This window comes from Mesitornis unicolor, unplaced genomic scaffold, assembly GCF_000695765.1.
Source record: "Mesitornis unicolor isolate BGI_N332 unplaced genomic scaffold, ASM69576v1 scaffold21046, whole genome shotgun sequence".
Lineage (NCBI taxonomy): Eukaryota > Metazoa > Chordata > Aves > Mesitornithiformes > Mesitornithidae > Mesitornis > Mesitornis unicolor.
The window spans coordinates 29,621-29,826 of record NW_010190580.1 but is presented as its reverse complement, the minus strand read 5'-3'; positions in this window follow the sequence as shown (position 1 = coordinate 29,826).

Sequence of the window (206 nt, the reverse complement as noted above, 5' to 3'; positions counted from 1 at the left end):
TGAGGAACACCCAGGCTCCATCCCCCCTACGTATCCACACTTTGAGCCACCAGCCCCTTGCCATCACTGCAATACCAACCACACACACATGTGCAAACACCCCAACCCCCCAGTACTGCACGCCACTGCAGACCCTCCAGCCCCTGGCACTCATCCGCCCTGATGTTCTCCCAGGACCACCACCAGCCCGACCCCCCTATGGTGCC